At 36.7% G+C, this 17,938-nt stretch overlaps 1 long non-coding RNA gene across 1 annotated transcript; it reads left to right on the top strand.

The window, feature by feature from the left end:
• The first annotated feature begins 458 nt into the window (after positions 1–458).
• LOC138927814 (uncharacterized) lies at positions 459–2,223 on the top strand. Its single transcript, XR_011444292.1, has 2 exons — positions 459–1,188; positions 1,570–2,223. It is a non-coding gene; the product is annotated as an uncharacterized lncRNA (long non-coding RNA).
• The last annotated feature ends 15,715 nt before the right edge of the window (positions 2,224–17,938 follow it).

Raw genomic sequence — 17,938 nt, 5'->3', positions numbered from 1 at the left:
ACTTAACAGGTCGACCGCCGCCAACGGTGACAATTACAACCGCCAACGGTTACAATTACAGGAAGAACACTAGAGCTGGAGAAAACATCGACGACGTATCGATACATATCGTCTATGTATCGAATTTTTCTTAAGCTTGGGAAACATCGAAGTTTTCAAACATCGATGTTCGATGTTTCTTCTTTACTCATCACTTCTTGGCTGGTATTTGGTAAGTGCATCAACAATTTTTATTAATTTAATGAAATAAACTTAACAATAAAATTATCAATATCAATTTTTGTGTGATGTGATTCTTAATGGTGTTGGGGGTGTTTAAAAAAAAACATCCAACATCAATATCAACTCTCTCTTTAGTCGCTTTACAAATTTTATTATTGAAACTTAGACTAGTGTTGAAAAGTTTAATGAAGTTTCTTTTCCTGTCATTAAAACCAGTATTGAGAAATGAAAAAAGTTGGAAGTGTTTGGTATATAAGGAGGGTTTGTGCCAGCCAGAATCAGTTACTTGCTGCCTTCCAAGCAGCTAACAACTCACTGTCCATTCTCCGCTTGGGTCTGATTTGTATTTTTTTTAATTATTATAATATACCTTGGGTCTAGTATCTAGTTGTACCAGTGCTTGCATTTGTACTTCTTCATTAAATATTTTTATGAATTACCTTGGGTCCACCTCAACGGGAGCCAAAGAATTGCTTTACTTCTCTTGGCTCTTATTTTTTTTAAATTATTTAAAAATTTTTTTTTTTTTTAATTGAAAATTTTTAAGTTAATGTTTTGCTCTAGTTTCAGTGCTTTCACATCCTACTTGGTCTTCAGTTCTTGGGCTATTTTTGCTTTTTGGACCTCTCGGGACATTCGTCTTCCTTGAAACTTTGAAATGTTCCTTGATTTATTTTTCACCCCAATCTCCCTTTTCTGGACTCCCTTGAACCCTTGCCGAGGGTTTCGTTGAACTTGAAGTACTGGGACCCTTGTCCTATGTGTCACAGTCGACCTCTACAATGAGGTCTGAAAAGTCATCGTCTTCCAAATTATTTGCATATTTTTATAAAATACCTTGGGTCGAATTGAAATAGAGCTAAAGAATCGCTTTACTTCTCCATTAAATGTTTTTATAAAATACTTTGGGTCTAGCTCAACGAGAGCCAATGAATTGCATTACTTCTCCAAATTGGGCCTTTTTTTGTTTTTGAATATTTTATTAAAATACTTTGGGTCAATCGAAATATTTTGGATTGCTGCATTGAATTTCAACCCAGAACCTCTTCTTGAAAATTTTCAAGAAAATAATTTGGGTAATAACTTTTAAGTAATGTTAATTGGCTTACATCCGAAATGTGGCATGCTTCATTCAACGATAACTAAAAAATGAGCAACATGTAAGCTTTTCTTTTCATTCCATCATTCCAAAGTCCATTGAAGTATGTATTTGCTCATATTTTTAATTCGCCTTCGTAATCCAAACTCTCTCCAAAACAAGATAGCACATCTTGGCAAGCTCTTTTTATGAAATTACCATCCGAAAATGTCTTTAAATTTTTAGCATTTTGTAAACTGGCTACATAGCTTGCTTTAAGCGATGGAGATTGGAAATAATTAAAATTGACTTCAAATTTTGACTATTCTTGACTTCAAATTTAACGTTGCTCTTTGAAATACGTCCATGAAATTTCGTATCCGTAGTTTCGTAGGAAGAGCAGTACCTAGCGTGATGTAGGCGGTCGGATTTATAAAATTTTTTTTTTGATTCGGCTCCTTCATCTCCAAAATAACCTAAAGGAATAACAGTATTCTGTTTTATCTCACTTCCATGATTTAAAATTTTATGCCCCGTTGCGGTCATAGGTAACCATGGATATTTATTGATGATCTGTTATTTATCTGCACTAGCAAAGCAAAAGTGGTTAAATGTTTCAATATCTACGGGAAGCTGACATGAAAGCGAATTTAGTATTGTTCTTAAATTTTAAATAATCTGCACATCGATTCCAGTTATATACGAAAATACTTGAGGATCGGAAAATAAACGGTGTGCAGTGGTCCCATCGTTGGGTCATATAGGGATAAACGATTCAAAAATAGGCATAGAATTTGTATTTGCGTTGAGAAACCTCTGTTTTAACATTCTCCTCCACAATCCTTCACTTCTGAATTTCACATTTGTAGCCAGCATGCAAAATAAACTAAAAAACGCGAATCCAGCTGTGAAGTGGGATTAAGCCATAATTCAGGTCTCTTATATAGGATAACAATTTTGCACTTGAAAATTTTAGTTCAGAAGAAACTCTGAGGGTTGTGGCTCCGGATTTTACTCCGCATATAGTGTGAATTTCGTTTCTCTCAATGCATTCAAGATTTTTACATCTATAACTGTTAAATCTAGGACAACTTTCCACGGCAATAAATTCGAAATCTGATTTTTTTTGTACTCACTGTCCTTTCCTTTCTAATCAAGGTCGTACTCTCCTTCATGAATTCTAATTTTAATGGCCGACAAAATCGAATAGACTGCGGCGTACGGTTGTTCAATAAAACGTTTCTGTTCGCATCTATTAGTCGTAAGGGTGTCACAGTTGTCTTCACATTGCCCTCCCGTTGTTTAGAACGGGAGTTGTTCACCCTTGTTTAAAATTAGATTTCCCTGATCTTTTATCGATACTGTAGCTTTAAATCAGTTCCGCCGATAAAAAAAAGGTGTACCATGTTCATCCATTAAGTTTTCAAGGACATTAACTAGCAATTCAACCAGCCGACTGGCTGTGCGGCCAAGAAGGCTGTAGCGTTACTTCAGCTTTTTTATAGCTGACTGTAAAATCTTTGGGTCGGCACATTTTTTTCTGATCACTAACCTGATGGATCTCCTCATGGCCGGGGATCTTGTCCGGGTTTAATTAATTTTTTTTTCCATGTGTTTCGATATCAATTTTTCAAAAAACTCTTTTGGCCACACTGATTTCCCAAATTTGCCTCGAAATTGCCAATTCCTGGGATTGGATACAGCTTCAAACGATGGACTTTTCTGGCAGCCAATGTGTTTTGGATAGCGATGCCCTCCTTTCTTGGATTTTTCCTTCGTCCTGGATGACTCCATTGATGCCATTTTGTTCGTCCTTCCTGATCCTGTTTTGTCCGCAATTTACCTGAAAGAAGAGATAAAGGGAAAACAATCAATAAAGGAATCCTTATCAGCATGCAAGGAACTGACCTCCATTTTCTGGATCCTTGAAAATGGCCATTTCCTGGGACAGGATTCCGCCTCCATCGTTGGATTTTCCTGGCTGCAAATGGTCCTATCAATTAGCAGGGGGCATCTGGATGGTGATGCTCTCCTTTCCCGCAATTTTCCTTCGTCCTGGAAGCGTAAACTGATGTCCTTTTGTCTGTCCCTTCTGGCCTGTCATGCACCTGAAAATGAAAATTTAAATCCGTTACAAGGGGCACCTAGCAGCATTTATTGGAACTGACCTTTACATAACTTAACTGAAATTGAATTTAAATGTGCAATATATGGATTAATTTTATACTCACTTGTCGCCCACGAAGCCTTTTCTTGTGATATTTTTTGGACTTTTTCCCGACGATTTCTTCCCGGATGATTATGACAATGGCGATGACCTGCAATGCAACACAATCTGTGATATTCCTTCTGTGATAATGACTGACAAGGACTACCTCTGATTTGTGCCTTTTTTTCGTTTGATGACGATTACCCCACTGGACATTGGGTGTTTTTTGATTGACGATGGCCTCCTAAAAAAAATCAAATTTGAAATTATTGGAACTCAAGGAATTTATATACAAGACAGTGGATACTCGTCTGATGTTATTTTTGACTGGTCATGTACCCAGCCCTGGTATATATCGTTCTTGCCTTGGGATCCATGTACAGAATGTTGCTTTGGCGTCATGTTGCCATGTTGCCAAGACTGCTGCGCGGGAAGTCGTCGCCTCATCCCCTAATGTAGCAACATGTTGCTTTGGCGTCATGTTGGCATGACTGCCTGTAAAATTATAGCAGCGACAAATATTAAAATAAAAAGTCATCATCCAGCGACGGGAAACCAGTAACGGAGAAAGGAAAATTAAAGGAGAGTAAGGGAGGAGAAAGACATAAAGCCAAGGAGAAGAAGTGGCGGCCATTCTAATGGGATCAGACCATGAGAATTTTAAAATGACCCAATCACTCTTCACCTTTCCGCGGTGAGTACGCAATAAAAGAAGCATTTATTAGCAATTCCCCAAATATTTTTATGGGAAAACGATTGGAGAGCACCTGCTCTTTCTCTAAGGAGGTCGATGCCCCTTCTCCACACAATCACTGGATGATCCACATAGATAGACCAGCTTATGGTGCATGCAGGGTGTTATGTAAAGAAAGTGCGACCCAACCTAGACATCTCGATAACGGAGAGGGCGGCCCAACATTGCGGAGCTACAACTCTCTAAAGAAAGGCTCGTTGGAGTCGAGCAGCCGAGAGAGAGTCGATTTGCGACCAACTGACCGATTTGTACATACTTAAGCCTAATAAATAATTATTTTACTAATGAAGCGGCTACTTCCTGACCCAGCAACCCCCTTCTAATTTGTATTGTTTCAGAATATTACTCATCTTTTTGTTCATTTTATATTTTTATACCCTTGCAGAGGACATTATAATTTTGTCCAAAAGTGTGCAACGCAGTGAAAGAGACATCTCCGACCCTATAAAATATATATATTCTTGATCAGGATCACCTCCTGAGTTGATATGAGCATGTCCGTCTGTCTGTTTCTACGCAAACTAGTCTCTCAGTTTTAAAGCTATCGTCTTGAAACTTTGCACACACCCTTCTTTCCTTTGCACGCAGTATATAAGTCGGAACGGCCCGGATCGGCCGACTATATCCTATAGCTGCCATATAACTGATTGATCGGAAATGGTTAACTTTGACGTTTTTAAAGTTAGAGAGTTCAAATTTGACACGAAAGCTATTTTTGGCAACACATTACGACATGCCATGCGATCATAAGGATCGGCCGACTATATCCTAAAGCTGCCATATAACTGAACGATCGGAAATGACCCAACTTTCGTGTTTTTGAAGATAGAAAGGTGGAATTTAGTACAGCTTCTATTTTTGGTCAGTTAATCCGACCTACCTAATTTTATAACGACCGGCTGACTATATCTTATAGCTGCCATATAACTGAACGATCGGAAATGGTTTTTGGTAGAAATACCAACTTTGGTATTTTTGAAGATAGAAGTTTGGGACTTTTTTTACATTTTATATTATAATAAATTGGGATATATTATCATATTCTCATAAGGATCGGCCAACTATATCCGATGTTTGCAATATACATCCGGTTTAAACTGCAAGGGTATATCAGCTTTACTTTCTTATTTTTTAATCTTTCTTCTCTCTCTCTTGTTTGCTTGTTTCTCTTTATATATTTATTTTCCTATATATATTTTCATATTTTATGTCAGGGGTGCCCAAGTTCTGCATACGGAAGAGCAAACTACCATACCAATGGAAAAAATCACCAATACTTTGGTGGGAGAATTTTTTTCCCATCCATGTAAGTGCACTGAAAAATAAAATTATAAAATCATTCACAAGGGGCTCAAAAAAAATGAATCAAAAATAAAAAATACATTTTATTATAGCCATTAAAAAAATCCCTCCATTTTACAACATCATTATACTATGACAAATAATGCGGAGCTTAAAAAAAAGGTTCTGCGAAGAAGAAATTTATCGCTTCAGGTCGATCATTTTGGCAGAAACAGAAACAAGAATAAATTTATACATGAGAATTTGCAAAAACAAATGAGCAGCGAGAGCAATGGGATGAGCACTACTGCCCTAAAGTGTTGATGTTTAAAACATAATAAAGTAAGAAGTTGACATTCCGAAGTAACAGGGTTGTTGTTGTTGGAGGAGTTTCTAACGTTGTGAAAGTAAGTGCTGTTTAATTTGTTTTTGATTTCTTGGCTTTTCAAGTCTATCAGGAATAACAATTTCAGATAAAGTTCGCCTAGACTCTATGTTTGAATGGGTAATTAGCGGAGCTGCAAGCCTTCTTAGAAATTCTCCGAATTAACTTGCTTTGGGGGGCTTCAATTTTCTGGAACTGAGTGTTTGAAGTAAGTGTACCCCAAATGAGGTACAGCGTAGTGCCAAATGGGAGCAAAAATTTGCTTTTAGAGCAGGATTTTACTTTCGGCTGGGAGACTAATATTATTTCCAAGAATCCAGTTTATGCCAAGAGCGGATCCGATTTGCAAGCTTATTTACATGGTGGTGGAGGACAAGCTTTCTATCCATGATAAGCCCAAGGTATCGATGTTTAGATTCATTATTTATGAGTATACCATTTATCTTAGGTAATTTAGGCACAACAGAGGTGGAAGTAGACCGTTTTGTAAATAAAACATGGACCGTTTTACCCGGGTTGAAAGTTGACAGGGTTGACATGCCTGACAAAGAATTCATTTTCATGAATGGCTTAATGATCTTCTTTCCTAGTACAGAGGATAATAATATACATCCATCAGTTTTAATTAGTATTCGTAGTTCGTAGCAGCGAGGTGAATTTAGTTGATGATAAGAAACGTTTATTTGCATTTGAGTAATTATATAGGAATATAAAATAATTTTAGTAAATTGCTGTAGTTATTTCAAGTCCATCGAAAGAGACTTGACTAATTTGTTAAGCGAGTCCAATTTGGGGTGCGGCTGCTTCGTTGGACTGCACCAAGTAAATCCTCGTCCGCCAGTGTGGTATCAGGGAGAGACTCTCCAAATTTCAAAGGTGAAGCAGCGGAGTAGTTCAGCAGTGGTTTGAGGTCCAGATCTTCATCAGAAGATTAGCTTATAACATACTTTTGATTTGGTGGGGGCATGCAGCGAGATATGGGGGATCCAACACATCATTGTTGGAGTCGTAAGTAGAGCCTCGTTGGTTAATCAAAAGTGCTCGGCGAGGTGGAGCTGACAGTTGGGGGGATTGGACCCAGAGCACCATCATTGGAATTATTAGAATCCAGTTGGGCCATCAAGAACGCACGGCGAGATTGGTTGTCGAATTTTTTGGGGATTTATAGAGAGTGCATGATGAGATGGCTTTGGTGGCGATCCAGGCTATCAACATATAGTAGGTAGTATAATCATCTTGGGCTATTTATGCCGATGCCGTTTATCGTATTATAATTTTGGTTTGATATACCATGTGTATGTGTAGTTTTCTAACTCTTTCGCCAACCAATCACTATTAAGTAATAAGTGGTTATTTTTACAACATTTATCAGCAAGAAACCATGTTTTTATTATTTTTCTGGTATTGGTATGATATATGTATGTGTAGTTTTCTAATCTTTCGTCCACCAATCACAGACAAGACAAGATAACTTGCGTGTCTGGCGAGAACATGGGCTATAGTCACGACGCTGGGGCGAGGAGATAAGGGATCTTTGACAGTTTGTCTGGGGTAGATAGGCTTGATTAGATAAATAGCATCCCTATAGCATCTATAGTTTTTTCACTTCGAGAAGTGGGTATGTCAATATGCAAAATTTCAAAGAATGTAATAAAAGTAAGTGGGCAATAGAAAACCTGATTAAAGACCAAGAAAAAACTTTTACGAAACCCCCATCTGGGCGCCAACCCTTAGTTGACGAACGAGACACAAGCAGAATAAAATTTTTAATTAATGAAAAATCATTAATTAATGAGTCTACCAGTTAACACTAATAAGTTTAACAAATTTTACCAAGTTCTTAAGATAACCCATAGCAAAAAGCAAAAATTCTTAAGCCTAAACTCCTGCTGTGACAGAAAGGAGCCAGGTTGCAGTTTGCCAACAAATACACATCGAGAAGAAATGTGGAAAAAACTTTGCTTGCATACACCAGTTGTGCGTAAATAAATTTAAAATTCACCTCTTTCTTTCCTTAGGCGAGATTTAACCTATCGTTTAATTTCTCATGTTGTATATTTTTACTTGAGATCTTTCGGCTTTGATCATCTTCAAGCTCGGTAGATTTATCACTGAACTTATTCTGTAGAACAAACAACTCAGCTTTAAGATGGTCGTTCTCGTTTTTTTCCGAAATTAAAATTTTTTTTTTAAATTCCTCTCATTGGAGCTCATTTACTTCAGTCAGAAGTTCGACGGTTAGGTCGTGGGATTTAGAATTATTAGAATTTTCATTATTGACACACTCAAGGGTCGACTTTAAAATGTCCATTTGTCCATCCTTTTTAAAAAAGTAATATTTATATATGAGAAATAATGACAGGTGGCATGGTCAAAGTCATGGAAGGGGGACGCAGGGTGTTTTTCAAGGATCAGTACGGGGGGATAGCCGCTTTGCTACGCCGTGGGAAGGTAGAAACAACGTGGAACGAAACGGAACGGCAGCGTCAGCGTTGTTTAGGAAAGGCGTAAAGGAGAAACAACGTGGAACGTAACGGTTCTCGGAGCGGCAGCACATCAGGGGGGTAAGCTAATCAGGGGCGGTGATTAATATTAGCGGAGGAACTTGGTGTGTGGGTGGGAGGGGATGGTGCGACGCAATGTGTTGTCCCTGGAAGTCGGCCGGTACCCCGCATAGCAACAGCACAGCTCCGGGCCGCGAGAGGCAAGGAGGACCGGACGGCAATCCGCCAACGGGAATGTGGCGTGATTCTAGAAGGAGCAGAATCCGGGAGGATTAACGGGCGCTCCAAGAAGTATATAAGGAGGCCCATTGGAGCAAATCGCGTCGAGTCTTTTTAAGAAGCTTGAAGCATTGAGTTAGAGGACAGCCTCTGGAGAGTAGGGTTGTCTCTTACTCCTTCCTGGGTATTTACCAGAGACGATCTTTTCCCAAGGTAGCTCTCTAGAGTGGCGCACAAAAAGTAAGGATCCTTCGTGGATCCCTATGAAAAGCCAAACCCTATCAAAAGCCAGAGAAATGTCAATAAAAGTTGCACAGCATTAATTTTTATTCTCAAAATTCCTCAAGAAATGCTGGGGACTTTATATAGCTGCTGTTCAGCGCTGTGATCCTTCCTAAATTCAAATTGGTGATCTGGCAAAGCATTCCTCAAACGATTCCCATTTGAACAGTTTTTGCAGGAAAAGTACCTCAAATATTTATCCAAGGCCAAAGAGTAAACTAATTGGGCGATAAGAGGAGGGATCATAGGGGAATTTATACGCTTTAAGGATCACAGTAATACCACAGAACTGGAAAGTGCCCATAACGCAGGATGCAATTGAAAATATTTTGCAGTATTAGCTTTTTTTTGGAAAGATCTTAATAATACTATTTGGAATATGTTTTGTTGGTTCTTTTGTGTGTACCCCCTTCTTATTTTTGTTGTTTCAGAATATTAATATCTTTTTTTTTATTTTATTAATTTTTTTTTATGGACGCTTCTTGGGGCTTGAGTTCTGGTGGCCAAGCGGTGGCCTCTCTGGCGCCGGGCATATCCATGATCCCTTCGCCCACGGCTCCTGCTCCTTGCGTTCTATCCTTGGGCGTGGGGTTGGCGGTACCACGGGCCACGGTGTTACCCGCCGCACTCTTTCTCCGTCGTCCGCCTTCTTCTTGGCCGCCGCTGCTCCAACCTCCTCGACATGGCCACCTTTATCGACCGTTCGCTGACCTTCCTACTTCTCTCCCAACTTTGTGTGGCATTCTGCCCTGGCCAGGTCCACGGCTGCCTTCATCAACAATCTTAACAATCTTAAGTCGGGACAATCCATTCTACCAGTCGGGACATGGGAGTAGCCGCCACCCAGAGTCTCATTACTAACAAGAAAGGAAAGCTAACTTCGGGCGGAGCCGAAGTTTATATACCCTTGCAGTTAAAACCGGATATATATCTCAAAAATCGGATATAGTTGGCCGGTCCATTATGATACAAAATCTAAAACAAAAGTACGAAACTTTTATCTTCAAGAACACTAAAGTTGGTATTTTGGTAAAATGTTGGTAATGTTGTTATGTTGGTAAAAACCATTTCCGATCGTTCAGTTATATGGCAGCTGTAAGAATGCTATAACACCGAAGTTATAGCATTTCCGATCAATCAGCCATATGGCAGCTATAGGATATAGTCGGCCGATCCCGGCAGTTCCGACTTATACACTGCGTAAAAAGGAAAGAAGGGTTTGCGAAAAGTTGCAAGACGATAGCTTTAAAACTGAGAAACAGACAGACAGACGGGCATTCTTTTATCTACTAAGGCGATGACTCTGATAAAGAATATATATAAATTATAAGGACGGAATATACTATATACTTTTGGATATACTTTATCTCCTTCACTGCGTTGCACACTTTTGACCAAAATTATAAAAACATCTGCAAGGGTATAAAAATCTAACAAATATTAAGTCTCAGGATTTTAATGCAGAATGGTGGGGAATCGATCTAGAAGTCCTTTACGGTATTCCGCTTTTTTTTTTTTTTTTTGTTTGTTTAATTTGTATATTATATTTATTAAATTGCCTTAAATTGCCTGCTCGGCGATCGCATGGCTCCACGCGTGACAGGTGTTTAGAAGACTTAATTAGCATTAATAGGTAATCAAAGTGTGGGAAAATGAGGTTGAGTGTGAGGATCACCCCAAAGAAATGGTGAAAGTGGTGGTGGGTTCTTTGGTCATGTCTTGTTTTGTCTTGTCCTTTTCTCACCCCGAAGGTGTGTGTGAGGGGATGTTTTGTCATGCGTAGGAATTTGTGGTTGTTTAGAGTGAATATATGAATATTTTAAAATTAAAAAAAAAAAATAAAAAATAAAAAAAAAATTAATAAATACTCTACTATCATTGTTCTTTAATTTTTTATAAAATTATTATAATTAAATAAAATAATAATTAATCTTGTTTTGTAAAATCCAATACAGAATGTGAATAAATTTCAATCAAATACTTCAGCCAAAATTAAAACTAGTGAGTTTATAAATTTTTTTTTTATATAGAAATATTAATACATTTTTTTCAGAAATACAGAAAATTGTTAAAGAAAAGGAAAATAGTCTATCTCTTTGTTGGGATGATGATTCTGATGATGATTCTGATGACTCTGATGATACTCATCCTGAACCGTGTATTCCTAGAAGTTCTTCAGAAAATGAAACAATTTTTGTAGAGGGTGGTATTGATAATTACATACAAACCATACCATTACATTTATATGTAGAGGATGATGATGATGAATCAATTCCTACATCTTCTAATGAAAATAAAATTATTGCTGTAGAGGGTGGTATTGATAATTACATACAAACCATACCATTAAATTTAGATAAGAGTAAGCAGATTGATTGTAATTGATTATTATAATTATAATTTCACAAAAACGATTTGATTGAATTTTAAATAAAAATTTCATTGTTTTATTCACAACTACAGGTTAACATCATTTTATTTTCTTAAATACTAATTATGTTGTTTATTTACATTTATTCTTTATTACAGTGTTGTAAATTTAATTCTAACTCTGTATAAAACATTTCATATTCACAATCATTGATATTTTTCTTAAATTTTTCAATTTCATTATTTTGAGAATTTTGAGAACAATTTTCTATATCTTTTATTCGTTGTTCATACACATAAATATTTGATTCAATTCCATCCATCTTATTTTCTAATCTTTTTTCTTCTATTTTATAATGTCCATATTGTAGTGTATTTATTTTATTATCTTGAATTACTAACTTGGTATCTTTATGACTAAGAACAACTTTTTTACAATTAACTGTAGATAACGTATGATTTTTTGATCTGAACATTGTCATTCTACCTATCAGTTCCTCTTGGGAAAATAAACATTTTTTAAAGCTATTGAAAGTTAATTCATCTATTGCACTTCTTTTAATCCCCTTTTATTTTTTAACGGTTTTTTCAGTAGTACCACTACTTTCGGAAGACGATAGTGGTTTGAATGCATACATTTTGGAACGTAAACCAACAAATTCAGTCATTGGTCTTCCGTTTAATTCAGAAACCCAACTTTTTATACCCTTGCAGAGGGTATTATAATTTTGTCCAAAAGTGTGCAGTGAAGGAGACATCTCCGACCCTATAAAGTATATATATTCTTGATCAGGATCACCTCCTGAGATGTTATGAGCATGTCCGTCTGTCCGTCTGTCTGTCCGTTTCTACGCGAACTTGTCTCTCAGTTTTGAAGCTATCGTCTTGAAACTTTGCACACACTTTTCTTTTCTTTGCACGCAGTATATAAGCCGGATCTGCCGACTATATCTTATAGCTGCCCTATAACTAAACGATCGGAAATGACCCAACTTTCGTGTTTTTGAAGATAGAAAGCCAAAAATTAACAAATAGTAAACATCAAGACGGCCGTAAACAACAGGAACAAACAGGAACCATAGGTAAACAGTGCAATAAATAAATAAATGCAATAAATAAATTCGTCGAAAAAATAATTAATCCATAAGAAAATTGTCCAAAACATTGCAGGATCGGCGTCGCAGGCTGTCAAGTAAGTATTTATCATGAATTTATTGCACATGGAAATTTTCTAGTTCCTTTTTGTTCTAGGAAATTAAAATTAAAATATGGAGGAGGAAAAAATTAATATCCGACCAGATCCCCGGCCAACAGGAGATCCATAAGGCTGTCGTCATCACTGTGGAGGCGGTCATCTCCTAACTCAGCCTCCATTGCCTTGCGGGTAGAATCGTCCGCGCTGAGGTCTAGTGACTTGGACACCTTTGCAAAGGCCTCTAATAATTTATTTATTTTTCCCTCCAGACTATCTAACTTGGCCCTTACCTCCATTTGGAAGACATCATCAAGTGACCGTCGATGGACATCACGAGATGGAGAGACAGAAGCGGTACGGACAGGACATTTCAGGTACGTTTGTTTATCAGTTTTAATATTTGGACAGACATTAGATTCTAACTCAGTTTTCTTTTTTAGGGGACGATTATGCTGCTGCCATTTCTGTCGATGCTGGGGATGATGCTTTTGTTGCCGTTGATGTTGCCGTTGCTGTTGTCGTTGCTGCCATTTAGACGGACCCCCCCCTCTGACGCTTGGCCATAGTGCTCATGTGGCGCTTTTTAAGATGCTGATAAATCGGGCATCCTCTGTAGGAGCTGATATGCGGGCCGTGGCAGTTGCAGCAACGAGCCGGGCTGCTCCTTGGCTTTGTGCAAGCCGACGTCGGGTGAGCCCCGGCGCACTTCATGCACACGGCCCGCCTCCTACATTCGTCCTTCATGTGCCCAAAGAGCTGGCAGCGGTAGCACTGAACCAACCTCTGATGGGCATTGCGGCCATCAGAAATAGGCGGCCTAGAGGCATTCTTTTTAAATAAAGACGGAATTGGCCCATCTGGATTCCTTGTTTTGGGTGTATTTAGCACCTCAATTGCGTCAATATTGTCCATATTATTATTAGGCTTCTTATTATACCCTTGCAGAGGGTATTATAATTTTGTCCAAAAGTGTGCAACGCAGTGAAGGAGACATCTCCGACCCTATAAAGTATATATATTCTTGATCAGGATCACCTCCTGAGTTGATATGAGCATGTCCGTCTGTCCGTCTGTCCGTCTGTCTGTCTGTCTGTTTCTACGCGAACTAGTCTCTCAGTTTTAAAGCTATCGTCTTGAAACTTTGCACACACCCTTCTTTCCTTTGCACGCAGTATATAAGTCGGAACGACCGGGATCGGCCGACTATATCCTATAGCTGCCATATAACTGATTGATCGGAAATGGTATAACTTTGGTGTTTTTAGAGTTAGAGAGTTCAAATTTGACATGAGTGCTATTTTTGGCAAAACATTACGACATGCCAAATTTTATAAGGATCGGCCGACTATATCCTATAGCTGCCATATAACTGAACGATCGGAAATGACCCAACTTTCGTGTTTTTGAAGATAGAAAGCTGAAATTTAATACAGATTCTATTTTTGGTCAGTTGATCCAACCTACCAAATTTCATAAGGATCGGCCGACTATATCCCATAGCTGCCATATAACTGAACGATCGGAAATGGTATTTGGTAGAAATATCAACTTTTGTATTTTTGAAGATAGAAGCTTGGGACTTTTTTTTCGATTTTTTAGTGTAATTGATTGGTTTTATTATGATGTAATCATAAGGATCGGCCAACTATATCCGATGTTTGCAATATATATCCGGTTTTAGCTGCAAGGGTATATCAACTTCGGCTCCGCCCGAAGTTAGCTTTGCTTTCTTGTTTAATAAAATGTTTTTGTTTTTAGCATTATTATTCTTAATATTTGGCGTCTTTGTACTTTGAGGGGGGCGAGGGGAAAAATTCTTCCCAAATTGGTCAATATCTTTAGACAAGGCAGAGGCATACGAGACATTTAAAACATTTATCTGAGAACTAGTGGCATGGATGGCATGAGTGGCGTTCGGAACGATCGGAAATGACCCAACTTTCGTGTTTTTGAAGATAGAAAGCTGAAACTTGGTACAGATTATATTTTTGGCCAGTTGATCCAACCTACCAAATTTCATTAGGATCGGCCGACTATATCCTTTAGCTGCAATATAACTGAACGATCGGAAATGGTACTTGGTAGAAATATCAACTTTCTTATTTTTGAAGATAGAAGCTTGGGACTTTTTTTAGATTATTTATTGTAATTAATTGGTTTTATTATGATGTATTCATAAGGATCGGCCAACTATATCCGATGTTTGCGATATTTATCCGGTTTTAACTGCAAGGGTATGTAAACTTCGGCTCCGCCCGAAGTTAGCTTTGCTTTCTTGTTTTATGTACTTTAGGGAAATTATATAGATTTAATAATTCACTACAATAATCTGATGTTTCAAACTTGTTATGGATATCATCCTGTATATCTTTATAAAAATCATCAGTTTCCATACTATATATAAAGGAATCAGTATCCATATAATTTAATTGTACATTTTCATAATATTTTGGTTTTATATAATTATAATGAAAATCATACATCTTCCATTTTGATAGATCTAATACAGCAAATCCTAAATATAACGGTTTATTATAAAGAACATTTAATCTCTTCATTTGAAAAGCATAAGAGTTCTCTGAAAACTGTTTAAAACTATGGAAATTCGATTTGGAAATTAAGGATCTGGCAATCTCTTTTTCGACCACTAGAATCGAATGGGGAAGCACTTTCCCATTCTGTGATCAACTTCACATTCACCCTTTTATCAACATTTTCCATAGATTTCCCATAGACCGAATTATTTAAAAGTTTAAAAAAATCTTTTTCAAATGCATTTTTTGCATTGATTCTATGCAAGGTATTTAAATCAAAGTAGGTTTTAAGCCAAGGCTTTTGGAAAAAGCGAAGAACTCTATGAATTTTTGTTAGAATTAAACCATTTTCTATATATTGCTGAAGATTTTTGTAAAGAATAATATATTTTTCTTTATTCCTTAGTTCTGCTATTAATTTTTTTACCTTATCAGATGGGGTTGGTAATTGATTACTGCAACAAAACAGAAGATCATTATGTTTATCATGAAGCTTGTAGGGATATTTTACATCCACTTCAAAAATATACCCATACTCATTATCATCATTAAGTTCTGAAAAGATTATTCTATTCTCTTCTCTCGAAACCCATTCAAACCCTCCATATGGTAACAATTGTAACATTGCCCAACCATATAAATTATTCGCATCCAAATATATTAAATACTATGATTAAATACTAAATACTATTAAAACTATCAACATATTTATTATTGGCTTTTGAATATCTACATGTGCATTGGACTAAACCACCACGAATTCCGCTTTGAATGAATTTATATTGATCTATATCTGTTAACAGATCTAGTTCAATTTTCGTACATTTTAACATTGCTTCCCATGAGAATCCTGGGGTAGTGAAAAAATGTGCTGGGTCGAGGGAATAAATCTTTATGCAAAGACTTCTGAAGTTTTCAAAAACATCAGTCATTAACAAAACATCTGTTTTTAAATATAACTCCAAATAGTCTTGCAAGTTTTCACAAGAAAACTCACTCCAGACTTCTTGAGCATGGGTATAATTTTCAATTGAACAATCATGCCCCGTTAAAGAATTATAAAAAGCTTCAATTGGAGGTAGTTGCCTATCATTCAATTTTTCAATTGAATCTAAATATTCATAAGGAAATAAACCCTTACGACGCATTAAATTAAATTCTTTTCCTAAAGGGAAAAATGTTTGCGTTGTAATTAGTTGATGGCTATCTAAATTTCCTGCCAATGCATCTAATGATGAAGCCATAAAACTAAATGAATCTAAAAACCTAATTTCAAAATTTTTGCCATTTTCTAAAGTTATTATTTTTGAAATTGAAATGTATTGTTCCTTATTTAATGGGATAACCTTTATTTCACCAGGTATGAGAGCTAAATCTTTTATAAATAAGTGGCAATCATACCATAAGTGGTGAAATTGTGGAAAAAAACTGGAATGAAGGTGGGGATTTTATATTTGAAATTGCAGGCATTATGCGCTGCACCCCTAAATTTCCCTGTAAAATGGCAATGATCCCTAACTCTATCTTCTAAAAGAGGAAGTTCACAAATGTGACAATGAACAGATCTTTTAAAATCTTCTTCATCATCTTCAGTCATAACAATTGGGACATTTTTTGTTATATGTGTTTTATATGTAACACTTAAATTATTAAATAATGAAATAAGGAAATTCATCCCTGAGTTTAACTTAGTTTCTAAAACAAACTTATTTAAACTATTATCATATGCACACTTTATATAGTATGCATATGAAATAGGTACACGTGTATTAATAATATTAAATTAATTGATTCTTGACTTACATTTGGCTTAAGGATACGTTCAAAGTCCGCTTATACCGTAAACGGAATCATCACCTCCTTCAGGTAATTTGTATACCGCAGTGTAGCATCCTTTATATTGGAGAGTCTGGACACCTTTTTCCCAAAAAATTCCGAAAGCCGGTTGGCAGCTTCTTCACTTAGCAAATGTGGCAAAACCATTGCTTAGATTTCTTTCTCGAATTTTAAGAGGAAACCAAACTAAAAATAAATTTAGAAAAAAACATTAGATAATTTAAAAATAAATATTAAAATTTTTTAATTAAAAAAACAAACACAAAGAAATATATGTATATATATATATATATAATAATGTTAGCATAATAATAATAAAACTTACCTTGATAAATTTTTTATCCAAGTGTAATGCGCTTTACACCCTTCCTCTAACAGAAGTAAATTTATTGAATTTACCCTCACTTCGGGAGCGTAAAAAATGGGGCCAAAAATAACTCCATCATCGAAGCCGAAGAGCGTGATACTGATATCACTATTATTTTTCATAAATTTCCCGATTTCCGTTGGTTTCAATGGGAATTCCAAATCAGAAAAATTTATTGTGTGGCCATTGACATGAATGATATCATCAGATATATTTACTTTGTGTTGGCTACATCTATGTGCGTTTTTGGATAAATTGCTTAATGCTGCAATTATACTCCATTTAAAACAAAATTCATCATTAATATTCTGCACATTTATTATTGCCTTTTTCTTTTCTAAGACTACTGGTGTTTTGATAAAGGAGGATCCTCTTATAGGTGAATATTTCCATATTCGTACTCATTTTCAAGATCTGAGTACGCACTAAAAATTGTCATTTTGCTCTGAAAAGACTTTATTTCAAAGCACTCTCTATCTTCCTTTAAGGAGGAATAGCGGATAGGAATATTCCTATACTTTAAGGATAGGAATATGTAACGTCGGCGTTAGAGCGGTGTAGGTGGCAACCCCGGGGGGGTGAGATGGCAACCGATCTGGGAGCCTTTTGGCGTAGTAGGACCGTAGCAAGGAGTTAGGCGTTTCCAATGTCCGGAGGTCTGGCAACCGGTGTAAAACCGTTATTGGAAGCTGGAAGCTAGAA

This window comes from Drosophila bipectinata, chromosome XR (genome assembly GCF_030179905.1).
Source record: "Drosophila bipectinata strain 14024-0381.07 chromosome XR, DbipHiC1v2, whole genome shotgun sequence".
Classification (NCBI taxonomy): Eukaryota; Metazoa; Arthropoda; class Insecta; order Diptera; family Drosophilidae; genus Drosophila; species Drosophila bipectinata.
Note: the sequence above shows the minus strand (reverse complement) of the source record. Positions and strands in the feature narration are given on the sequence as shown.